Genomic DNA, 8,329 nt, shown 5'->3' with positions numbered 1-8,329 from the left:
TTAAAACAAAAATCAACAAAACAATTGTTACTATATGATGAGAAATATAAGGAAACGTAAGAAAGGTTGAGAGAAAATGAAGTACAAAATTATATCCCCATAAGACAAGATTTTTTATTTTATCCCATAAGACAATCTTAAATCTCAATATCTTCAAAGTTTTAGAATTTTCGAAATGAATATAGTAAAAAAAAAAAATGAAATAGTAAATGTATGGTTGGAAAGAATAATTGAATAGAGTAACAAAAGGGCAAGATAGTGGAACCCATAGTAAGAGATTATAGAATGTCAGTTGGTTTGTCCACAAGTACTCGTCGGCTTCTCGTGAGAGGAAAAAATGAGTTTCTTTTATAATAATAATACTTATGATATAGAAAGGCATATATTATTATATATTTATGCATGTATAAGTGTGATGATTGAGTGCACGTGTGGCTACTAGTGCCCACGTACCCATGTCTTTATTCTCTGAAGTCGACCTCTTTGTCTCCTCCTCTCTTTCTCTCTCTCTTATCCTTCACGGACTTTATTCTCTCTTACCTAAGTCTTTCTACCAAGTTACTCGGGTTTGGTTACAGAGTCTAATAAGAGGTAAGACCGGACTACTAAGCGATCTCTATTGGAAGAATTGATTGGGTGTTCTTAATCATATTAAAATTAAGAATATAAGAAATAGTCATTAAGAACATATCGTTAGTTCTTGATGTAGAACTGATTTTGGATAAGTTCTTGGGTGATGTGGCAACTCGTGAATGGATACAATTTTTTGCAAAGGAAAAAACATTTATTTGTTTGGAGAAAGTTTTGTTTGTTTTTTTTATTTATCTCTTTAATGTTTTTTTGTTCATAAAAATTTGGTATTGTATTTTGAATTTTACTATAAGTTTTTTAAGTTTGCAATTTAAATGTTATTTTTTGAAGTTTTTAAAATTGTAATATGTTACTTTGTTTTTTTTTTTTATATATCTTTAATGTTTTTTGTTTCATAAAAATTTGGTATTGTATTTTGAATTTTAGTATAAGTTTTTTAAGTTTACAATTTAAATATTATTTTTTAAAGTTTTTTAAATTATAATATGTTTTAGATTATTATATTATTAAATCTTATGATCTTAAACATGTTCTCCCAGTAACCAATTCCTTCGACAAAACATCTAAACTAATACATCTAAACTAATGATTTTACATTATGTTAATAATATTTTTATTTCAATGCACATGCCCTAACGTTTAAGTTGGTGTGTTATAGTGACAATAATGATTTGTTGTGATGGTTCAGTTCGCTTTATCCAACCAGTCTACTACACTCTACACACTCGTCTATATTCAACCAATGTTTTATCAGGTTTGATTAATTTTCATTTTTGTCGACTCATACTATAATTTCAAAATATATGACTAGAAAATCGTTTAAAACAATGTATAATGATAATTTCTTTTTTTGTCAATTGAAATTTTTATTAATCAACTTAATGTGGAACCAAAGATGAAATACAAAGCTAAAGCCGGCGGACAACATTGATGTCCCCAGAGTCAGTAAGCCGGCGGACGACATTGATGTCCCCAGAATCTAAGATAGAACTACTAATCAAAAATACTATAACCAAAAACCTTAAACTAAACGCAGAAGAAACCGGTATTACAACCTAAAAAAGAGACAATAGAACAAAGAAAACAAAGCACCTCTTCTTCTGAAGCACCAACGAATGAGCTTTACCAAGGATGCCCACGGCCAAATCGAAGTTACAACTACCACCTCCTATTATGGTGAGAGTCGATCTCTCAAGACTTCATAAACCAACAAGCAACTCTGCTTCCGGAGTCGACGAAGACGTTGGTACGCCAATGAACGTCAAACTAAAGCCTTTCAAACGCAAATAGATCTCAACAGATCTCGAAAGCAAGTACAAGGAAGGAGACCTAACTTCTCAAGAAACACCAATCTCAACAAGAACGACACAATACTTAAGACATCTATCACCACACCGAACAACATCAAGAAGAAGATAACTCAACAAAATTTGGAGCCTAGCAGCACATTCAATCAAAACGAAACCTCTGCTTAGCAAGGAGCCGAAATCCCAATCGAAGGGTTTTAAACCAGAAAGATATTACTAAGGACAACCATAAAGCAATTCCATCTACCTCTAGCAAACCGTCGAAGAATAACGGCCAGAAGACCGGCTTACCGAAAAATAGAAGCGGACGAAACCATGTTCATGGATTAACGAACAACAGAGCACCTACCAGATCTACAGATCTCGGACACCCAACAACAACCCTCTCTGGAGAAGCTGACCACCGGTGGAACTAAAACATCCTCGCCATGAAGATCGACCAATCCACCAAGATAAGCTTTTCTCCAACGAAATACATGAGATAGAAAATTGCAGAACTAAAAAACTACAGCAAAATCAAAGAAGGAGAAGCCACTGGCGGCGTCGGCGAGAAGCGCTAACCACCGAAAGTAACTTCCCAAGCACATATCTGAAAAAACTAGGGTTTTACTATTAGGTAGAGGAGAGAGCGGCGCTCGTTCGATATTTTGAAAAAAACAATATTCTCAAATTTCAATATTATGTTTATAGAAAAAAACTTTAACTTACGCGAATCAGAAAATAATAATAATTATCTCATAAAATGAAAATCCCTACAAACTGTGACAACCCGTCCCATTGACCCCACTAGCCCACCGCTAGCCGCCCCAACGGACCGTCTGTGGACCCCGCTAGCCTACCGCTAGCCACCCAAACGGACTCCAAGCTGGCCCTGCAAGGCATCGATCCTAACCCATCACTGTGGATTTGGATGAATAGTTCCTATCCAAAGTGAGGGGTTAGGATCGATGCCCTGCAAGGCCAGCTTGGGGTCCGTTGGGGCAGCTAGCAGTGAGGCTAGTGGGGTCCACAGGACGGGTTGTTACATAAAAATTGATTTTTATGTCAATTGGTGGCAACTTGTCCTGTGGGAAGGTTGTTAAAGGGTGGGAACCAGGGTTCGAGGAACGCCTGGCGAACCAATAACCTACTGGTGGATTTGGATGAATAGTTCGTATCCACAGTGAGGGGTTAGGATCGATGCCCTGCAGGCCCAGCTTGGGGTCCATTAGGGCAGCTAGCAGTGAGGCTAGTGGGGTCCACGGGACAAGTTGTTATATAAAAATCGATTTTTATGTGACAATCAGTCTCGTTGACTCTACTAGCCTACCGCTAGCTTGCCCCCATAGGCCCGAAGCTGGCCCTGCAGAGCATCGATCCTAACCCCTCACCGTGAAATGTAACTATTCATCCAAATCCACCAGTAAGTTATTGGTGCACCAGGTGTTCCTCAAACCCTGGTCCCCATCCTTTAACAACCTTCCCACATAACAAGCTGTCACGAATTGATCTGTAATACAACTCAACTCTAATGTAGAAAAAAACACTTTACATTTGCTGTACATAACTTTATAGTAGTGGCAACGATGTAAATGTTTAGGAAAGCTCAGTAATGTAACTCAATTATAAATGTCGAACCGAAATGCGAGGTTCAATAAATACAATGTTTAGCCATTTTTGAAGTAGATGTCAAAAAACTGAAAAGGTCACAAAACGAAAGGTTTCATTTCATATTTGCTGCTCGATGCTATTTACATGTTTCCATCCTTCTCTATATTACCAACACTAGTCGTGAGTAGCCCATTGCCTATTATTTTCTAACGACCAACTACGAAGGCTAGATTCCATGTTATCCCATGTGAAAAAGCTCAATTGGAATTGTGTTTAGATTTCTGATCTTATTAAATTCTGATAGTATAATTTACTTATTGCAATGTTTAGATCAATGGATTTTTTTTTAAAAAAATCAATCGATTCCATGATTTGATTGTGATTTATTTTCATAATTGATAAGCGTTAGCGAAATTTATAAAATTCAGTTGATTTGTAAAGTAGAATAAAAAAACTATATTGTCACAAAAACAATTTTGTAATTTATTTAATAACGAGACAGTGAGAACAGATTGCAGATATATGTTATTGTGACATAATCCTCATGTGAAAATTAGTATAATAAATTGGCTACCATGTGAAATATGGTATCCAAATTTAAAGTCAAGCTTGGACTCAAAAATTACAAGGCTCGAGAACATTTTAAATCAGTATGACTAGCACACCAAGTCTCCTGGTCACCGTGACGCGTTCGAGTCTTAACACTGTCTGATTGGTGACAACTAACATATGGTATGAAACAGCACAATAAACAGATATGATATTTAACCGGTGCCAAATAAACATAACCAAAGTTAAATGGGAATCACAACAAATGGATAAAGATTATATAACAATAACTAAATTTTTAACTTTGACTTTTCTTTTCTTTATCTCTGATGTCAGAAACAAAAAAATTCAATATAGAAAACATTTTCAGTTTTAAAGATTAAACGACGCTAAATCACCCTAGTGGATGGTTGACAAGTTCAAAAAACCTTTTGCCCCCAATCTGAATTACAACAATACATTTAGAACACTTAGAGCAAACCCAATACACATATTCATTTGAGTGTCTATATCTTTTAATAATACTAAAGATAATACAAATTTCTTCACATCCTTCCTTTTAACTTTTGTCCTCCCATTAGTCATCTTTGGGTGTCTAACTTTTTTTATTAAAAAAATGTTTAAAGTATATTTTATAATATCATAAATGTTAGTTATATAATTTATGCAATATTAAGAAAATAAAAACTAGTAGTAGAATACATTTACTAAAAAATACAAATATATTACATTAAAAAACTTTAAAACATATATTACAATCCTAAAAAAACCACAAATTTAAAACTGAATATAATTTAAAAAAAAACATATAATGATAGAAACATATAAAAGCATTATGAATAACATAATTAGCATCGGTCTAATATCGAGTTGTGCCAAATTTTTGCCAGATAAGAGAATTACAAGAGACTGAATATGATTCTCGTTTGCTATATATACAAGTTTACTGAACATCAAGTGGGGAAAGAAAAACACAAAAAAATTCACGGGCTTTGTTCTCTTGTTGTTCACGGGCGTTGTTCTCTTGTTGTTCACGTGCGTTGTTCTCTTGTTGTGGTGAAAGAAAAACACAAAAAACCAAGACCAGAGACTTGTTGTTCTCTTGTGCCGACTTGAGATCACAAGGAGAAAGTCACGGGAAGATCAGAACCAAGACCAGAAACTTGTTGTTCTCTTGTGCCAACGTGAGATCACAAGGTTCACGGGTATGATTGGAACGTAAACCTGTCGAGGATAAGCAAACAACACATGAGATAACAACCTATCAACAAACAAAAACTCAACAAGAACAGAACCACTTAACATTGATTAAAACGAAACAAGAGCAGAACAACTTAGCATTGATAACAGAACAGAACCACTTAACATTGATTAAAACGAAACAAGAACAGAACAACTTAGCATTGATAACAGAACATAACCACTTAACATTGATTAAAACGAAACAAGAACAGAACCACTAGACATCCCGTCAAAACGAAACAAGAACAGAACAACTTAGCATTGATAACAGAACATAACCACTTAACATTGATACAAGACTCAAACTATCCTAACATCTCATCAATTAGCTTCTTTCTCAGATTGATTTCAGCCTCGGACAGATCAGTTTTGTTGACTAGACTCGCTAGAAGTCGTTGCTTGGAAATTCGTTCTCTCGCAGCTATTTCTCTCAATCTGATCTCCCACGCCTTCTCTAACTTTTGTAGAGAATTACCCTCAGTTTCTATACCACCACCATTGTTTTTTGCTTTCCTTTTGGATGCCTTAACACCTGGAGGGCGTTCAATAGCTTCTTCCTCAAGACGAGAAGTTGTATTTGAACTGGAGGAATATTTGCCACTAACATCAAGCTTTGTTCGTTTGGTGTTTTCAGGTCCTCTCAAAGCATTCGAAGAACACCACTTCTGCTCATGACGAAGAAGCCTCCAAGCATGCTCTAGAGAGAACTTCATTTTCTGATCATTGACGTACAAATCGTTTGCCATTTGGAGAACATCATCTTCTGACTGGCCACTGGTTCTCCTACTCGAAGCTTGGTTGTAACATCCTACAAACTTGTTGACAGTCTCATTTATTTTTTTCCATCTCTGCTTACATTGACTGGCCCCTCTCTTTGGTTTACCCGCTACTGCTTCACTCGTTCCATAGTAGTGTGCAATACGCTCCCAAAAGGAACCACCCTTTTGCCCATTGCTCACGACTGGATCTTTGCTAATGTTTAGCCAACCACTGATCAAGACAACATCTTCTTGGGCAGTCCATCGGATTCTAGCTTCCCTAGAGTTTTCAGCTACCTCGTTGATATCACTAAATTGTGTACTAAACTGAGGGATAGGTGATGAGCTTATTTGAATAGGTGAAGATGGAAGAGATTCTGGATTATTCACCCCAACTTGGCTAGTCAAGAGGTCTGTAAAGTTTAGAGAAAAAGAATTCATACCCTAAACTCTGTGAAAGATGGAGAGAAGAAGAATTGGTAGTTGGGTTTATTGTAAAGCTTTTGTGGTTATTGAAGGAGAACATAGAAGCGTTATAAATAGCAAATTGAAGGAGAAGGAAGAGTTTAGTGTTTAAGTGTTACAACTACCAAGCATTTACTAAGTTCTTAACTACCAAGCATTGACAACATACAAAAAATCAAGACCTTTTAATTCTACAAACAAGACTCCCTTCTAGTTTAAGTGTTACAACTGTTTTTATTCTAAAAGACTACCTTTTTTATTTCTACAAATGTTTTTAGTGTTTAAGTGTTACAACTACCAAACATTTACTAAGTGCTTAACTACCAAGCAATAAATCAATCGGATTCTACTTTAAAAAAACAAGACTACCTTTTTATTCTACAAACAATATATATGAGTCGCTTATGATCATAAGCATTAAACCAAATCCAATGTGTGAATGCAAATAATATATATGAGTCGGTTATGGTCATAAGCATTAAACCAAATCCAATATATGAGTCGGTTATGATCATACCTGATGTGTGAATGCATAAGCTAATGCTCTTTCCCTTCTCATTGTTGCCTCGTGCTTGTGCAGCATACCCGCTTCCACTTGTGCCTTGGACTGATTGTTGTCGTTCCACTTCTTGCCTACATTGGAGAAACCATAGAAGCCAAGGTTACAGTTGCTCACATTCATGAGTGGCTATAGCACACACAAGTTCTAATCAAGCTAAACCTGGATCAAGAGTATAAAAACATACCAAATAACCCCTAAAGGTAGTCTGAATCAAGATGGAAGAAGCTTCTTCCTTTGACATCCCTGCGAACCTATCATCAACAATGGCTTGATGAACAGATTCAGGAGAAGATAGATAAGGCACCAAAACAAGAAGGGTTACATCATCAACTATATAAAGCATAGTGAATAGAGAACAGATTAACAAAGTTGGAACCATTTCGCTTGTATGGCTAATCTAATCCTACTCAGAAAAGAATTGATTCTGATGGCATCAATTTTTGACCATTTCGCTTTTTTAAAGCTAAGTGCTTTGATAAAACCCCAAAAGACAAAACAGTTAGATTCTAATAGAAAAGACCCTTTTGTATACTATACGGGAGAAGAAGAGAAGAGGAGGAAATGGAACCTGAGAGAGAGACTGCAGAAGCAGATCTGGAAGCAGAGGGGAGCTAAAAACCTTCTAAAAATCCGAATCCGACTCCTTCTTTGTTGTAACAACGGGCTTCGTATCGACGATTTGATGAGTAGTCTCTGGCTCTTCTTCTTCTTCTTCTTCGGATTCATCAAATGATATCAATCTCTTGTGTTTCTTCTTCTTGCTCTCCTTCTATTTCTTAGGAGATGATTGCTCCTCCTCTTCTTCGGATTCATCTGATGATATCGATCTCTTGTGTTTCTTCTTCTTGCTCTCCTTCGCTTTCTTAGGAGACTGCTCCTCCTCCTCCTCTTCGGCCGCGTGTCTCTTCGATTTCTTCGAGGGTTTCGTCTTCTAAAGGCGATGAGGCGGGATCGGTTTAGAGGATGACGAGGCGAGATCGAATCGATCGGAAGAAAAAGAGGACGATGCGAGAGCTATTGTCGTGATGTTCTTTTGTGTTTCTCTCGTTTCGATATTGTCGAGAGAAAGAAAGAAAACGAAGAGAAGATAAAACTGAATAATAAAAAACAAAAAAACAAAACTCAACCAATATAAATTATACACGTGTCGGGTCTCTGCTACTCTCAAAGGATCACCGCAGAGACACAGATCTCTCAAAAATTAGAATTAAATTTTTTTTTTTTTTTGTTTATATTACTAAAAAAATTGGAGACATCCCAAGAAA

General features: G+C 36.1%; 1 long non-coding RNA gene across 1 annotated transcript; it reads right to left on the bottom strand.

The window, feature by feature from the left end:
• Positions 1 to 4,848: 4,848 nt before the first annotated feature.
• Positions 4,849 to 8,124, bottom strand: LOC104790593 (uncharacterized). The gene is made up of 4 exons (XR_768711.3): positions 7,633 to 8,124; positions 7,249 to 7,315; positions 7,020 to 7,135; positions 4,849 to 5,261 (listed from the first exon to the last, which is right to left on the bottom strand). It is a non-coding gene; the product is annotated as an uncharacterized LOC104790593 (long non-coding RNA).
• Positions 8,125 to 8,329: the final 205 nt, after the last annotated feature.

This window comes from Camelina sativa, chromosome 6 (genome assembly GCF_030686135.1).
Source record: "Camelina sativa cultivar CO46 ecotype springtype chromosome 6, ASM3068613v1".
NCBI lineage: Eukaryota > Viridiplantae > Streptophyta > Magnoliopsida > Brassicales > Brassicaceae > Camelina > Camelina sativa.
The sequence above is the reverse complement of the archived record's forward strand: the minus strand, read 5'-3'. Positions and strand labels throughout refer to the sequence as shown.